The sequence below is a fragment of the Octopus sinensis genome, linkage group LG2, assembly GCF_006345805.1.
Source record: "Octopus sinensis linkage group LG2, ASM634580v1, whole genome shotgun sequence".
Taxonomy (NCBI): domain Eukaryota; kingdom Metazoa; phylum Mollusca; class Cephalopoda; order Octopoda; family Octopodidae; genus Octopus; species Octopus sinensis.
The window spans coordinates 144,982,817-144,998,794 of record NC_042998.1 but is presented as its reverse complement, the minus strand read 5'-3'; the positions used below and the strand labels follow the sequence as shown (position 1 = coordinate 144,998,794).

General features: G+C 39.2%; 1 protein-coding gene across 1 annotated transcript in view; it reads left to right on the top strand.

Annotated features, from left to right (window-relative positions):
• The first annotated feature begins 1,365 nt into the window (after positions 1 to 1,365).
• Positions 1,366 to 15,978, top strand: part of LOC115223946 (citron rho-interacting kinase) — a 366,166-nt gene continuing 351,553 nt past the window's right edge. The window contains exon 1 of the mRNA XM_036500031.1: positions 1,366 to 1,504. The gene's annotated coding sequence lies outside the window, so the exon portion shown is untranslated. The remainder of the gene's footprint in view (positions 1,505 to 15,978) is intronic.

Below are 15,978 nucleotides of genomic sequence, written 5' to 3'. Positions count from 1 at the left end.
AGAACACTTAGTATCATCACCTCCCAGTCATTACTTTCTACAATCTGCTTCCAGTTATAGAAGAAATGAACTTACTAAAAGACAGTCAATCATGCATGTCAGAGAAGCTATAAGATTATAATGGATGCAGACCATGAACTACAAGCAAAACAAAATGATTTCATTAAACTGCAGAGAAACATGTAAACCCAAATATTTATGAGATTGTTGTATGGACTAGCAGATCATTTGCTGGCAGAGAAGACTGTCATATATTTGTTCTACTGTATTCACAATTCTTGAGAAACAATATTGTGATATTAACAGTTGAATAAAAGCTCCAATTATTGCAATCTATTGAAACATCTACAAGTTAACATACATGGATAGGTTCACATTAGACAATATAGTCCTTGAAAACCATGATGGTTATGGCTAGAATGCCCTTTGATCATAGGTATGATTTATCTGCAGTCAACTAAACAGCCACCTTGCTTGAATATAAATTATGGGATCCTATCTTTCACAGAAAAGAGTCAAACTGATAAAGGTAAATTTTGACACCTGTTTGACAGACTTTCGAAATAGCTGGGACAATTTCATAGAGAAAGACAAGGCAAGGAATTGGGTGGTTGTTTCCTTTTGAGAAAGAATATTTTGTCCAAAAAGTTAGTTTTTTTTCACATTTTCCGTCCCACATTAACGATTCTGTTATATCAGTAGAAAACATTTTCTCTAAAATATAACGGAAATGGGGTGGATGGGGACAAATCTCAGTTTTTTTTTCTGTTCAGAATCATAACCTAGCATGCTTGTAACATTTATATAGATCCGAAGAAATTAGTTTTAGCCCCGTAGATAATTTCCGACTCTATTCTATAGGAACGCCCGTCACAAAAACCAGGAATAAAATTAAAATCGGGACGAGAGTTATATCTTAATCTTAATTTGATATTCAATCAGATTATAATCGCAAATTGACAAGTAGAAAATTATCATAAGCAATCGGTAACGAAATTAAAAAAAACAAAAAAAAAACACCAGAGCCGTCATCCGTTGGGGAGCTAATTCAACAAGTCCCCTCGGACATTAGTGTTAGTAAAAAAAGTTGAAAGAGTTTGAAGGAAGTAAGTATATAAAGAGTTAATATTTCCACTTTCAGTATGGGATCAAAGAATGCTTGATTGTAAATAAAATTTGTTTTTATTTATTTATTCATTTATTTCTTTAATAATAATCAACGTGTACGTTTGAAAATATATTTACTTACAGAGTTATTGACCTTCCCTATATTTGTTTTTAGTTAGTTTATACTATTTTGGTGCTAGAGGGCAGTGTAAATTATGCATTCTGTTTTCCCATTGGTCAATAATTATCACAGTCTACACTTATGTCGGCGCGGTACGTTTGAAAATGGAAACATTATTTTTACATTTTAGCATTGTTGCACAAAAACTGGATAATTTATTTGAATGAAAACCTATATACATAAATATTATTTCACCCCCATTATATAAAAGATTAGGTGAGTTACAAAATATTTGTCATTTTTACGGCAGTTTATATCTTATTTGTTATTTTTAAACGAACACTTTTGAAATATTTTATAAGTTGATATTTCCTACTCCAACTTTTCTTTTTGTTTTGTCTGTTAAAATACGAAATATTAGCAACAAAAATACATATGCGATAAATATCTCACATTATTACAAGTAATATTTGTTTTAATTGTGTCATTAAGAATTCAGTATGATTCAATTGGCTGATAATGTTTTTGTTTTTTTCCTCATTATTTCCAGCAAGTTGGTCATAAATAAAGCGTTACCATTATTATTAATATTTTTACAAGTAATACTGTTTATTAATATTGTTATTGCTTTTCAACATGTATAAAAGGCCTATCATTTTAAAGGGGAACGCAAAATGGGAAAAATTGATACGTTCAAGTAATCACACGACCAATGGAAACTCATTACTATTAGTTGGAAGAATCGTTAGAGTGGCGGAAAAAATGCCTTTCTTCGGATCTTTACGTTTTCAAATCCCGGAGTAGATTAAATAAGTACCAGTTGAGTACTGGAGTCGGTGGTATCATGTAACCCCTTCCCCATGTCAAAATTAGAAAAAAAATTATATATATAATCAAACATCATCGTAGTTAACAAAGAACTTTTTTTTATTAAATCTTTGCCTTTTATCCTTTCGGGGTTGTATCGCTCGATGTAATTGACTAGGGCTAAATTTTCGCCTGTCAAAATTTGAAGTCTTGTGCTTGTATTATTATTATTATTATTATTATTAAGGCGACGAGTTGGCAGAATCGTTAGCACGCCGGGCGAAATGCTTAGCGATATTCCTGAGTTCAGATTCCGCCGAGGTCAACTTTACCTTTCATACTCCCGGAGTCGATAAAATAAAACCAGTCTAGAACCCATCCCACCCTCAAAATTTCAGGCTTTTTACCTATAAGAGAAATTATTATTATTATTATTTACATAACTAAATTTGTGAGAAGAGGGTTGCTATAATCGATCGTAGTGTTTGGATTTCTTTTGACTCGGAACAAGCTTAGTTTTATAGTGAGAGCGCACATAGTTGATTAAATCGACTATAATGTTATTTCGTGTTTATTTTTATGATTATGAAAGGTAAAGTTTCCCACTGGTAATATTTGAACTAGGCGCTAGTCCAGGTTTGCACGCCCCCTCTAACAGTTTTATGAGGGATATAGGGCATCTGTGATGCTCCATTGTTTCACTAGCCCTACTTTTCTAATGAGACAACATACTGATGTAATCATTTTCTTTGTAATAAAAAAAAAAAATGCACCATATATAGACAATTAATTTTGTGTCAGTAGCTATAGTAGGATTTAATAATGGGAATAACTAGTTTGGTGCCTCATCCCCACACAGTCTGGTTTTTTTTTCATATAACTTTGTTAATAATGCATATTTTTAAATGAAATTTGGCAGAGATAACGTTTTCGAAGGTTACGATTAATGTTGTGGGTGCACATGTAGATGTAAACAGAACCCTCCCCGGAAAGATTTTTCAAAAATAGCAACTTAAAAATTTCAATCTCCTCTCCAATGCTAGAAATAACAGCCAAATCTCACAAAACTGCGATAACTTTCTGTTTCATCAGAAGCGAAACAAATATAGAGTATTCTTTAATACATTATGACTGAAAGGTTCCTATTTTCAGTACTGAGTCACTTGTTTCTGATCATTAGCTGGTAACCCGAGTCTGCTTTTCCTTTGAAACATTTGCTGTTTGAATATATTTTTGAAATATTTGAAAGCTATGAAGAAAACGCCAATCTTTATGTTCTCAATAAATAAATAAATCCTTGCGACCGACACGTGCAAAAACTTTATTTTTCTACCTGTTTTGAAGAAATTATTTTCTATTTTATTCCCAATTCTTTGTTTCATGCAATTAAATAATCTTCAATCTTATTTATTTCATGTTTGTTGTCGAGCGAAAAATCGTTAAGGATTTCGTGTTAGAAATCGGAACAAATTACGTATTCTTGGGCTCTACTTGTTTACCATTTTCACATGTTGGTTATAATTGGGAATTCCTTGGAATTTTTTTTCTTTACTTCCGCAAACCTATAGTTATCGATGTGATTTTTGTACCAATATATTAAAATTTTCGTCAATGATGTTTTTGTATTAGCGTTTCATTTCTGTAATTTCTCTCTCTGTGAAACTTTGATTATCTTTTTATCTCTGCTTTGTCATTTTGGTTCTCATTGCCATTCCTGTCTCATCAAGGAACCAGAATACCTTTCGAGTACAAATATAACTTTTATTGTAAATTTAAAAACTCATCTCTTGTAAATCTTTTGTTTTTAAGATTTCATTTGTTTCTTGCATAACCCGAGGTCAGAAAACCTATTCCTGCTATGATCCTTTCGTCTCTCCAGGCACACTTAACTTAGAAACATTAACGATACGCCCTTCTTTCTAAGTCTGTAGAATATGGGTTGAAAGACATTCGGTTCAAATAAGTTGATTTATCTCATTGGTTATGTGTATATGTTTGAGGAATGCGACAGACACGATTTGCCTGTTCTTCAAATAATTCTTTTTTTAATTTTTGATATTCTTAGATAGTTCTCAGTCTCCCTGACAACTGTGAACAAAAGAACTTTCATGAGTCATATTACATAATTATTGTGAGCACCCATTTATCCTCATTTTAATGTCCACTGATCCATACTTGCATGGGGCAAACGGAATTTGCGTCGTTCATTTCCAGTACTGAAAAAAAGTCTGACCATGGGGAAATATTACCTTGGAATTGGATGGGTGTTGATGACAGAAACAGCATCTATCTATAGAATATCTGCTTCAGTAACTACATGAAAAAGTGACCATTAAAATGGTGATATATATAATATATATATATATATATATATATCATCATCATCATCATTTAGCGTCCGTTCTCCATGCTGGCATGGGTTGGACGGTTCAACTGGGGTCTGTGAAGCTGGAAGGCTTCATCAGGCCCAGTCAGATCTGGCAGTGTTTCTACGGCTGGATGCCCTTCCTAACGCCAACCACTCCGTGAGTGTAGTGGGTGCTTTTTACGTGCCACCCGCACAGGTGCCAGACAGAGCTGGCAAACAGCCACGAAACGGATGGTGCTTTTACGTGTCACCTGCACGGGGGCCAGGCGAGGCTGGCAAACGGCCACGAGCGGATGGTGCTTTTACGAGTCACCGGCATGGGGGCCAGGCGAGGCTGGCAACGGACACGAACGGATGGTGGTTTTACATGTCACCGACATGGGGGCCAGACAGGGCTGGCAAACGGCTTGAACGGATGGTGCTTTTACGTGTCACCGGCACGGGGGCCAGACAGAGCTGGCAAGCGGCCACGAACGGATGGTGCTTTTACATGTCACCGACATGGGGGCCAGACAGGGCTGGCAAACGGCTTGAACGGATGGTGCTTTTACGTGTCACCGGCACGGGGGCCAGACAGAGCTGGCAAGCGGCCACGAACGGATGGTGCTTTTACATGTCACCGGCACGGGGGCCAGACAGAGCTGGCAAACGGCCACAAACGGATGGTGCTTTTACGTGTCACCGGCACGGGGGCCAGGCCAGGCTGGCAACGAACACAAACGGATGGTGCTTTTACGTGCCACCGACACGGGGGCCAGACAGGGCTGGCAAACGGCTACGAACGGATGGTGCTTTTACGTGCCACCGACACGGGGGCCAGACAGGGCTGGCAAACGGCTACGAACGGATGGTGCTTTTACGTGTCACCTGCACAGGGCCCCTGATGTTGATCGACCTCAATTTGGTTTGATTTTGATTTTGACTGTTCTCACTGGTCTTGCCGGGTTTTCTCACGCACAGCATACTTCCAAAGGTCTCGGTCACTGGTCATTTCCTTGGTGAGACCTAAATTTCGAAGGTCGTGCTTCACCGCCTCGACCCAGGTTTTCCTGGGTCTACCTCTTCCACAGGTCCCCTCAACTGCCAGGCTGTGGCACTTTCGCACACAACTATCTTCAGCCATTCTCATCACATGACCATACCAGCGCATACGTCTCTCTTGCACACAACTGATGCTTCTTAGGTTCAACTTTTCTCTCAAGGTACTTACACTTTGTCGATTATGAACACTGACGTTACACATCCATCGGAGCATACTAGCTTCATTTCTTGCGAGCTTACGCAAATCCTCAGCAGTCACAGCCCAAGTTTCACTACCATGTAGCATGGCTGTACGTACACATGCATCATACAGTCTGCCTTTTACTTTGAGCGAGAGGCCTTTTGTCACCAGCAGGGGTAAGAGCTCTCTAAACTTTGCCCAGGTTATTCTTACTCTAGCAGTTATACTTTCAGCGCACCCGCCCCCGCTACTGACTTGGTCACCTAGGTAACGGAAACTATCAACTACTTCTAGCTTTTCTCCCTGGAAAGTGACGGAAGTTGGTCTCAGAGCATTTTCAGTGTTAATTGTTCCTGAGCATCTGCCACATACAAAAACCATCTTCCTAGTTAGCCTTCCTTTGACATTGCTGCACCTCTTATGTGTCCATAGCTTACACTTGGTGCATCTTATAGAGTTTCTACCTACACCTTTTCTACAGATCGAGCAGGGCCATCTACCTGAAGGCGTTTGTGATTGGTCTACCTTCCTACTTATTAGGACTTTGGTTTTGGCTAGGTTGATTCTAAGGCCCTTCGATTCTAAACCTTGTTTCCATACCTGAAACTTCTCCTCTAGTTCTGATAGAGACTCAGCAATTAGAACAAGGTCATCAGCATAGAGGAGCTCCCAGGGGCATCCTGTCTTGAATTCCTCCGTTATTGCCTGGAGGACTATGATAAATAGGAGGGGACTGAGGACTGAACCTTGGTGGACCCCAACCTCTACCTTGAATTCTTCACTGTACTCAGTGCCAACCCTCACCTTACTAGCCTAGCAGCATCTCTGTACATGGCTTGTACAGCTTTCACTAACCATTCATCTATCCCTAGTTTCCTCATTGACTACCAGATGAGGGATCGGGGGACCCTGTCGAAGGCTTTCTCCATATCAACAAAAGCCAGGTATAGGGGCTTGTCTTTGGCTAGGTATTTCTCTTGCAGCTGTCTTACCATGAAAATAGCATCAGTAGTACTTTTCCCTGGCATGAACCCAAACTGCATCTGATCTAGGTTAACTCTCTCTCTAATTAGTTGGGCTATAACCCTCTCCGTAACCTTCATTACCTGATCCAGCAGCTTGATACCCCTGTAGTTATTTGTATCTAGGGCGTCACCTTTACCTTTGTAGCAGCTGACTATTATGCTGCTACACCAGTCATTGGGAATGACTCCTTCGTGTATCACCTGGTTAACTATACGGGTGACTAGGCTATAGCCGACACTACCAGATATTTTGAGCATCTCTGCAGTAATTCCTGATGGGCCTGGGGCTTTCCTTGTTTTCATGCTTTTAATTGCCTTATCTACTAAGGAACTGTCAACTCGGATTGCTGGTCCCTCTGTTGGGTCAACATTCGGCAGACTCTCTTTATCCCATTCATTTTCCTCATTCAGCAACCTTTCATAGTGGCTTCTCCAAACCTCTCTCTTTGCATCCTCATTTAGCGCAAGTGAGCCGTCATCTGTGCGAACACATTTTTCTCCTACCACATCACGATTCTCTCTCACACACTGTCTTGCTATACGAAATACCTCAAGTCTTTCATCCTCACGGCGCAGGACATTGGCAAATTTTTTCCTATCTGCTTCCCCTCTGGCTAAATAAACCTGCCTCCTAGCTTCCCTTCTTGCAGTCCAGTCCTTCCAAGCCTGTTTCTTTTGTCTAATAGCCCTGTCAACAGTATTGTTCCACCACCACGTTATTTTGGGTCTTGTGGGGACTTTGCACCAGCCACAGATCTGGTCAGTGGCTTTCAGCAGGTTGTCCCTTAGAAACGCCCAGTTATCTTCTACCCCATGTGTAGCTATGCCCCCTTCTATTTCGTCGAAGGCTTCAAGTAACATGTCTCTAAATCTCTGTCCATTAGCAGGGTCTTTAAGCTTCCAGACCCTTCTTCTCCATGTTGGTCGTCTTCTAGTCGTCCTCTTAGTCCTGATCCTAAAGTCACTGACTACCATTCTATGTTGTGGGGTACATTCTTCGCCTGGGAAGGTTTTGGCATTCATAAGCAGCCATCTTTCCCTTTTTCTGGCAAGGATGTAGTCGATTTGGCTAGTATGCTGGCCCGAACGGTAGGTGACCAAGTGGCTTGTTGGTTTCCTGAAGTTAGTGTTGCAAACCTGGTTCCCTCCTCATTGCGAGAACCATAACCATATCCTCCATGAACGCCATAGAAGCCCTCAGCATATCGTCCAACATGCCCATTGAAGTCACCAGCCACAAAGAGAAGGTCCCTGTTGTTCGTCAATGAGGTGGTCTGCAGTAGGGTGTCATAGAAACGGTCTTTCTGTCCATCGGGTAACCCTAGCTGAGGGGCATAGGCCGATATAATAGTTGCTAAACTATGATGGAGCACTAATCTAATCTTCAATATTCTGTCACATATTCTGACTACCTCGATGACCTTATATATATATATATATGTGTGTGTGTGTGTGTGTATGTTACTTGTGCTTATACACCAACGTGCGTTCCATTTAATTACTTCTTCATCGTTTTAGATTTTTGGAAATTTGTCATTAAATCTCAAGGCATTAATTTAATATTATTTTATTTTATTATTTGGCTATTGACTGTGGTTTATATGAAAAGCCAAAATCACATGAGATACAAAATATAATATAAACACTGTCACATATATTGGCTAGATATTGCTGGCTATAATTGTTGTACAAAATATATTCAAAAACTAAATATTGAGAATTAAATTATTTTATATATTTTTTAAATTCATTTATTCCAATTGTACTATGTTTGTATTGAAGTTTGGTTGAAAATCAGCGCAATTATATGTCAGTTTTGGAGGAAATTTTATCACATTTCATTGGATGAAATTGTAATTAGTAACATCATCAGGTTTCTTTCCTTTCCTATTTTTTTTTCATACTGGCATGGTTGGGACAGATTTGTAAATCAACAACTTTGTATGTACTGTAGTAGCCCCTCTACTCACAAGTTTTGATTTTTATAATATTCTTCCTATTGTCAACTGCAACACCAGAATAAATCTGGTATGTTTAAAATGAAGCAAAGTTTGCTTCTCAGTCACATGGTTTCATGTCCAGTCCCACTGTGTCGCACTTTGGGCAAATGTCTTCTATTTTCTGGGCCAACCAAAGCCTTGTGTGTGAATTTAGTAGACAGAAATTGAAGGAAGGCTGTTGGGGATACACACACACATAATGTGTCTGTGTAGATTTGTCTCCTTGTCTCAACATGCTATAATAGTTGTTTGTGTTGCTGTCATACAAGTAGTGTTATTCATTTCCATTATTTTGAGAAAACGTGCCTGGCCAGGGTGGAAATATTACCCTGTTTGGAAACGGGTGAGGGTTGGTGACAGGAAGGGCTTCCAGCCATAGAAAATCTGCTTCAATAAACTCCATGCAAGCATGTTAAAATCAAAATTGACATTAAATCTGATCTGGAGTGAAAAGTTCTGTGTTGCTTCAACTCGTATCTTGAGCCTTTGTGAGTGAGACTATTTTATATAATATTAGGTTGTTTCACATGAAATGTCACATTTTTAATTGTTATTTCAGTCATTTAAAAACTCAATTATGTATACCTTGCATTTAATCTTGACTCTTTTTCTTTTCCAACTGTATTGGTATACAAAATTCATACCCACAGACCTCATGAAAATGATAACAACCAAACTATGTTGAGTGATTTTCTCATAAAGTAACAGCCAGTTACAATTTTTTCATATAAAGTAACAGTTGGTTACAATCCCAGTTCGCATAAACATGGTCTACCAGGCTTCCATAGTTGATGGTGGGTTTTTGGACTAGTTGCTCGAATCCAAACTGCTTCATAGTTGTCAAAATCTCATGGTTAGGGGTATCAAGGAGATCCACGTTGAAATTACCAAGGACTATGGTCAGATGATTCCTTGGCAAAGATCTTATAAGATAATGCAGGCTGGTGAGAAAAGGAGCAACTGGTACGAAAGATCTGTAAATGGTGATGATATTGATTTTTGTTGACAAGATGGTTAGCCTAACAGCGATGTACTCTAAGCCTCTGACATTCAATGTATATCCGTGGGGGCGATCTCCTGCTTGGCAAGTCATCACCCCAGTGCAGCAGGCCTGTCTGCTCTAGTGATCGTCGACTGCGGTAGGATGGATGATACTTGTTGATTCTGCTTCAAGAACGTTTCCATGAAACAAAACATATCAATATTTTGAAGAGTGTTGTCCGCTTTGGTGTCTTGTTCATGTTCAAAGTAGGACCTGATATTGAGCAGCCTGATCTGCAGTCTTCCATGTGTAACTGTGGGAGCAGCGGAAGGCAAAGTTTCTGACGTTTACTGTTGAAGCCTGTCCATTTCATGAACAACAGCTGGACCAGTGTGAATTGCACTGGCATCAGATCCAAGCAAGAAGAGGCCACTCAAGTGTCGGATGTGACTCAAAGCAACATATGTCTGGCCAGGCATGAAGGAACCTTTTCCTTGCATGGCAACAACAACCTTATCCATGGTCTTGCTCTGGACTTTATGTATGATGCAACCCCAGGCCAGTGAGAGAAGAAATTGTGAAAGCTTTGCCTCTACAGATCGTCTACTCCTCCCAGTATAGAACTGAATATCAAGTCGTTTGATGAGAACTGCTCCCAGGAACGACCTCTTGTACTGGCTGTCAGCGATGGCCTGCTTACCTATCCGTTCACTGTCAAATTCGACTAGGATTGTATGGACGTCACTACTGGTGTTGTCGATCCCAAAACTGTGCCACTGATGCCATTTGCCAGACCGTCAGAGACATCTATGTTGACAATTATCATCACTCTAGTGCTAACTGCTACAGACACTACCTGTCTGAGGCTGCCAATGTCTGACGCCTTAGTGCAAATGGCAACATCAATGAGGCCAGTCTGGATGTCTTTCTTTTTGGCGATAGCTTTGATGTCATAAATCGGGTCAAGCAGCTTGAGGTGTTCTGTGTTGTGTTCATCAACCTCTTTGTTTGTATTAAACACGTGAAGGGTGTTCGCTGGGTAGTCATTGTCTTTGGTGATGACTCTGGTCTTAAGCAAGGTTATATCGTCTTCCATGCAGGTAGCTGTCCTGACCCTCATCAACAATTGGGCAAAACTTTGATCGTCCTTTTGTTGCATGCTCTCTGTGAGTTCCATCACTTTGAAGTTTTCCTCCCACAGAGATCCAAGCAAGCGGGTGTAGTTGTCTCTCAGGAGGCCAAAGACGTGATTCTGGCCTACAGGTTGCAGTTGGTAGAGATCCCCAACGGCCATCACACTGACTCCTCCAAATTAGGAATCTGGGTCAGAGTTCCTACAGATGTCTTGAAGCCGGTGATGGATGTAGTCTATGGCTCCAGCCATAGACACCTCATCTATAATCAGGAGCTTCAGCTTGCTCAACCTTGAGCAGAGCATATGTAGCTTCTCACAGCCTGTCGATTGGTACTGGGTACTAGTCTTGTGTCCACAGTTAAATCCAAGAGCTGAATGCAGTATCATCCCCTCAATTCCAAATGCTGCTGTCTCTGTGAAAGCAATCAACAGAATGGGAAGTTCATCAGGATTGAAATGTCCAGAGAGTGGTTTTAGCAGCTTCATAGTTTCATAGTGAACCAGCTTGATTATGTGGCTCTTTCCAACTCCTCCTGGCCCACTGAGAAAAACTTTGCATCATGGCTCTGTACTGCTTAAGATTTATTGGACCTTACTAAGCTCTGCAGTGAAATGAACATGAAGTTCTGAGCGATTACCTGATAGCTCAGGAGGTAGATCGACATTTCTTAATTGATCTTCCTGTGGGAGCTCCCTTTCCTGTACAACACCTTCATCTTCTGCATGTTGGAACTCCACATTTGGGGCCACAGCATCCCAGCCATCCTTAGGAGGTCCCATCCTTTTCAAATCATCATAGGCTCTGTCCAGTTCATCAGTGTTAACACTGAACATGGCTTCATTAGAATGGATAGTAGCTTCGACGCTTTTGTAGTGTTCTTGGTAGGATGGATAGTCAGCTTTCAAATCAATATCTTCATCTCGCCATGGATAGTAAAGCATCAACAGGTTCCTGTATCTGCCTTCTTCCTTCTTTTCTTTGTGGAACCTTATGATGCAGTGGCACTTTCGTTTTTTCATGCATCTCAAGCTGTTTTTTAGAGTGATAATTTTCTGGAGTTTGTCTGCAATTTCTTCAGTATCTGAGTTATTGTCACCACCTTCGATCTCATCACTTTCATCTAAATCATCAGAGATGTGGTCAGCTGCGTCATCAGGAACATCTTTTCCTCCAGTTGTGTAAGTGACTGCAAATTCTGCAAAGCACATATCTTCAAGGACATCAGGTCGCATGGCATAGCAGTCAAGAGGTGAAGTACAAAAGATATCTTCATCATCTTTGTCCATACCTTGGAGGATCTTCTGCAGCTTAACCCTTTAGTGTTTAAACCGGCCCAAAATATTCTACATGTTTTATATTTGAACTGGCCATATCTAGCCTCTCACACCTAACCTACATTGACATTCTAAAAATAACCAATCACATCATTGAAACCTCAAAGCTATAAGATAATGCATGATTAATTCAAAACAATTTGTGTGAAAAGGTATTACATTTAACAGAATAATCTGAACACTAAAGGGTTAAGCATGTACACACGTTTGTCTTCTGGTGTAGTGTTGAAAAACACTTTTCGACTGTCCCTCTTCAGTGGCAGGTAGAGGATCCTGTAGGCAGCCTCCTAAGCACTAACTTCCCTGTTGTTTAGAAAACCTGATCCTACTTTTCTCAGTTTTGATTTCAAGTCTTCACCTCTGCTTTCTTCAGCTACTTTTTTTCAGCAGTTCACTCATAGCCCTCTCACTTTTCATTATGTAACTGGTGATGTACATGATGCACAAGTATGGGTCCATGATGAACTGCAGGTCCTTGTTAGCATGCCAGATTTTGAGGATCTTTGTATTATACTGGTTGATCTACATTTCTGAAGGTTGACGCTTCAACACCACCTGTTTCCTCGATTTCACTAGTTTCACCACACCATGGTATTCCTGCAGGAACAATCACAGTTTCTGAAGAGAGAGAACGAGCTGCCTCAAATTGCTCTCTTCTTCCCCTGGAATGACGCACGTCTAGTGCTGGTCAATGAATGTAGCGATTTCTTCATCAGTGTCCACATCAAGTTTCAGCGCATCTTTTATCCATAAAATGGTGAGTGTGTGTGTGGAGAACCTACCTAAAACATGATGCGTATCATGTAGTCTACAAGTACACCAATGGGATGTGCCCTTCCACTGATGAACTCTTTGAAGAATATGTCCAACCTGTCTAAACTATGATCACCACAATCAGTTTCTTTACACTGTTGAAAATCCCTTATCCAATACTCGTGTGACCGAGATTGTTGCAGATTTTTGATTTTTCTAATTTCGGAGTTCTTTTTTTAAAAAAAAAATTGCATCTACAAAACGGAACAGTTTGAGTATAGAAACCAGGTCTAAACACAATAGTTTATAGACATACTATGAATGTAGTTGTATATAAATCTTTAATAATTTTTTTTGTACTTAAGACCATCAGAAATGTTAAGATATCAGCTTCTACCCACGATGTCATGCTTTGATTAATAGGTTACAGCATAGATTAGATTACTTAGATAAGTTTTGGCTGAAGTTGACTCAGGCTATGTCTAATTTAATAGCACCACCTGGAAGAGATACACAGTCAGCTGTTGGGAACCGTGGCCCATTCAAGCAGAGGGTTATTGTTTTTAGAGACATATCTGGGTGTGGGTGGTTTATCTGGTATTTGTTGGGGGTAATCATCTAGGGATTGTTTGAATGCCATGAAGCCACTTTCCTCCTTTATGTGTGTCTGGCATGATGTTGAAAAGAGCGGGGCCAATTGAGGTGAAATAGTTCTGTCATAGTGACCAATTCAAGCCTCAAACGAATTTTAAAGACGGGCAATGTTGATGGAATATTTTCCACATCATACAGAAGATATAGAGCTCACAGCAGCAGTGGAAGGAGCAAAGCCTGAGCTTTTTGAGTTGATCCCAATAGTCTAGTCTTGTCATGTCATCCTCCACAGACTTGCGCCAAGCAGCTCATTTTAAGATGGATACGCAAGTGAAATTACTAATAGAGAAACGAAAATAAACTTTGGAATCAGCAACACCACCATAGGTTACATGGAAATGTTGAATGTGTTTTCAAGGGAGATAATCAAAGAACGTAACATTGTAATACTTCATGTAAAGTAGATATAACAAATGAAAAATCCTTCAAGAATCCATAAAAATTCCTGGATCACTACCAAAATTTCATCATCTGTTCCTTGTTTCATTACCAACCTTTGCTGCAAGTTTCATCAAACGCTGCTCACAACTTTTTGAGTTATTTTGCACAGACAGACAGACAGACAGACGGACAAATCAACACTGATGAAAACATAATCTCCTTCTTTGGCAGAGGTAACAACCTAATATATTTAAATTAACAAAGCTATAGCTATGAGAGATTTAGAAAAGATTACACTATTTTGAAAGAAATTTTTTTATATTAATTTTTTTTTAAAAATTATGAAGTTATTGTTGACTACATAGAACTAGAACTTAATTTTATAAACCATGAAGCATGGGTGTTAAATTCTTAGTTCCAATAGTAAAATGGGAGTGCATTTGTGCTTAGAAAAAGAATCTTAAAATCTACAAATTCATGCATATGTACTAAAACGACATTAATTAAAACATATAAACACCACTATTTAAAATGTTACAATGCATTAATTAGCCAGATAATTATACTGCTTTAAATGCCAAAACACCAGACTATAGTACAGTGCTTTACATTTAATGACATTGCTCACTTAGCATTTTAATGAGAATTTGGTTCTGTCGTATTTTCTGTCTGGTGATGTGGCAGTACTTGGTTTGTAGCATGGCTACCTACTGAATGGTGCCTTGGGCAAGTGTCTTCTACAATAAACTGGTGCACTCCATTGGTTATGATGACAGATCCAGTTGATCCATTCAGTGGAACAGCATGCTCACGAAATTAGTGTGCAAGTCGCTGAGCACTCTACAGATATGTATACTCTTAGCATAGTTCTCAGGGAAATTCAGTGTGATGCAGAATGGGACAAGGCTGGCCCTTTGAAATACAGGTACTACTCAGTTTTGCCAGCTGAGTGGACTGGAGCGATGTGAAATAAAGTGTTTTGTTCAAGGACACAATGCACTGCCGGGAATCAAACTCATGACCTTACAATTTTGAGCCATATACTATACAGTAAGCCATACACCTTCACCTCTTCAGCAATAGCTCCTGGCCAACTGAAGCCTCATGAATGGATTTGGCAGATGGAAACTGAAAGAATCCTGCTATGTATGTGTGCCTCTTCATCTTGACATTGCATGTTAGCTGTAAATGAATATTGCCATTATGCATGTGGTGTCATTTGTTTCTAATCTTCTATGAAAACAAGTCTGGCCATGGCGAAATATTTCCATGCTTGGAAACGGGTGAGGGTTGGCAACAGGAAGGGCATGCAATTATAGAAAATCTGCCTCGACAAATACCTTCTGACCTATGCAAGCATGGAAAAGTGGATGTCAAAATGGTGATAATGATGAAGTTTAGCATACAAGAAGTTATTAGCTAAATTTAATGTTGAGAAAATTGTTTACATCAATCAGTAAGTAGTAAAAGATAAAGTTTGCAAAGCATGAATCCTCAAAAACGGATATGTTTTGTTGATATTTATATATAATTTATAAAATTCCCAAATTATTAAATTTGGATATCAAAGTAATATTTAATTATAAATGAATTAACTCACCTGTGATGTGTAGTTTCAGCTTTTTTTTTTTTGTCAATTAGCTCACATTTCATAACTTGCATTACAGAAGTATTTTCATTAATATATCTTTTGAGAATAAATTGCTGTTTGCATAATAGTTATTTTTAAAATGTTAGCTTACCTAAATGCTGAATAGTCCCTTTCGATTTTCATTTTCCTTCTATGCTTGGTCACTTGTGACATTCAAGATTGTACTTTTGACATTTTGGTGCCCCATCAACTTTGTTCCCTCGTAACTTTCTGGAAAATGCGTACCTTTTAATCAAACTTTTGCAGATATATTTTCATCATTGCAATGCATCTTCATTGTATATTTTTCTAAAAGTATTTCTATAGAAGGTCCTTGACTCACTTATAGAAAATGACTTCTAGGTTGGATTCCAAAAGTGGCAGGAATGCTGGAACTGATGTATTGCTGTGCAAGGTGATTATTTTGATGGGGATGATGTTAAAATTCAAGTAAATTA